Here is a 2,569-nt window from a genome sequence, read left to right as displayed (position 1 = left end):
ATGCATTTTTTTAAATTTAATAAATATTTAGTTTAGTTATTAATATAGGCTCCATAGTTTTAGGTTAAATAAATCTCTGCATCAGCATGTACCTCGAAGACTTCTTTAAGTATCCTAATGAGTCTTCAATATGACATGGTACATTTAATTTAAGCATAATTTTTAGTCTCCCCAAAGACAAAATCTAAATGAATGCAGAACGGCACAACAGGTTTAATGGATCTCGTCTGTTTCCTGCCCAATAAATCCATGTAACATGACATTGGTTAGTGAAGTATTTCGTATGTTCTCTGTAGACTATTGCCAAGGTTCACTTGTCTGTGAACCTGCAATGCTGAGAGTCTCAGTGAGAGCACAATGTTGATTATCTAAGTGCATCTTTATTTAGTTGAATAAAATTATAAATATAAAAACTCCAGAATAAAATTAGAAACCTCACTGCACATATCGTCAACCTCTTGCTCTCACAGAGACTCCCAGTATTACAGAACTATATAGTTGCATTCATCCACATTTAAACTAGTTATAAATTTGTAGAGTATGGCGATAATAGCATCAGTTTGACACCGATTTGTCAAAGACATAATTGGTTACCCTTTATTTCATTTTCAGACTCGCACATGAGCTGCTAATGATCAATCTGATCGATTAAAGGGTCAGAGTGTGGGTCTTCATGTGGGTCTTATTAGATTTAGGCTGGACTGGTATAATACTGTCTCCTCCCTGTCTGGAGTCTTGATTGTGTCCTGATGTGTACTTGAAGAATGTGAATGGAGGAGAGGATAAAGGAGGAGTCGTTTAGTGTATGGGAAAAAAATGGGAGTACATGCAATAGTCATTTAGTGCCAGCAAGAAAGTCTATGTGCAGCACGCTTCAGTGATTTTCACTCTCTCTCTGGAGAATGGTGGAATCAGCAGGGAATAGTGTTGGCATGCTATGGTAATGCATTTTTACCTACTACTTTTTATTCACATTTATACTGTCATATATGGAATAAAAACAGAAAATATATTTTAATTTGTAATATATTTAAATTTGAAATATTCAAAAGTAAAAATATTTTTGGGAGAGGATATTATGTTCACCAGGGCTGCATTTATTTGATCAAGAATAAAATAAATAAATAAATAAATAATAATAATAACAATAATGTGAAATATTTTGACAAGTAGTAAAGTAACTGTTTTCAATTCTAGTATGCTTTAAAATGTAATTTATTCATGTGATGGCAAAACTGAACATTCAGCAGTTATTACTCCAGTGTTTAGTGTCACATGATTCATTAAAAAATATTTTTAAATGCTGATTTGCTGCTCAAGAAACATTTCTTAAAAATGTTGAAAACAAGTTGTGCTGCATGCTTTATGTTTTGGGCAAACTGTGATACAACACTTTTTCAGGATTTTTTGATGAATAGAAAGTTCAAAAGAACAGCATTTTTTAAATTTATATTATTATTATTTTTTTAACAGTAAAAATATTTTGTGAAAGTATTTACTGATACTTTTGATCAATTTAATGCACCCTTGCTATATGAAAGTATTAATTTTCTTCAAAATCTTACTAGTTCCAAACTTTTTAGTGTATATTTTACATATTTTGACATTATTATTAATATTATTCTGCCCATTAAATCGTATGTCCAAAGATGTAGATTATCATTATTTTTTTAGATGTAATTTCATGTAATAATGAAATTATTAAGCTGATGAAGCTAATGCACCACCAGAAGAAGAAAAAAAGATTACATTTAAATGCATGTTTTATTTTAAAATGTTACAGATGGGACAGCAATGTCACAAAGGTTACTGGGAAGGCACAGAAATGTACGTAGTTCTGATGCCAACTATAGAAATGTTGGCTTTCCAAACCGTGATAATCAAATTATTGTCTTTATTCACCTACTCTCACCATATCAATCTCCGTCTTGTTTTGGGATGCATCTGCATGCTCACATCTCACATGCCAAACTACAGGGCAGTACTGAGGCCACAGAGGGGATCATGGGTTATAACCTGCCCTCTGTTCGTGACCTGTACAGCTCCAGGGGAATGACACGGTTGAATAAGTAAGTCTGACCTCCGCCGCTCAAGTCACCACCTGTTTCAAGCAAAAATGGCTGAGGTCAATCATGCTAAAACCTGCACAGGTTTCTTTTACTCCTGCTGTGTCCTGCTATAACAATCCATTTGGTCCGTAATTCGCCTCTCGGTGCACGCAGACTCCTGTCACACAGTTTTCTGCACATTTGTTACACTGCATATGGTGCAACTCCTTTATATATAGTGAGATATGGACAATTGACTAGTTCTCATTTTGCATGGCTCGTTATGGAGTCTACTTATGTGCAGTAATTAGGCTTATTCATGATAATCTATTGTTTGCTCTGCCAATGCAAATATTCAGTCATCTGCAACAAATGGAGTCCAGATGCCCTAAATTTTACATGAAATTTAAAAACCATTGTCATGCAAATGTATTTCATGCTTGTTCCCATTACAAATGCATGCCATTTAATTCTGCACCATTTTGGTTTCAGAATAGTATTTTTAGAAATATATATATATA

The sequence above is a fragment of the Sinocyclocheilus rhinocerous genome, unplaced genomic scaffold (genome assembly GCF_001515625.1).
Source record: "Sinocyclocheilus rhinocerous isolate Xijiao unplaced genomic scaffold, SAMN03320098_v1.1 scaffold396, whole genome shotgun sequence".
Lineage (NCBI taxonomy): Eukaryota > Metazoa > Chordata > Actinopteri > Cypriniformes > Cyprinidae > Sinocyclocheilus > Sinocyclocheilus rhinocerous.
The sequence above is the reverse complement of the archived record's forward strand: the minus strand, read 5'-3'. Positions refer to the sequence as shown.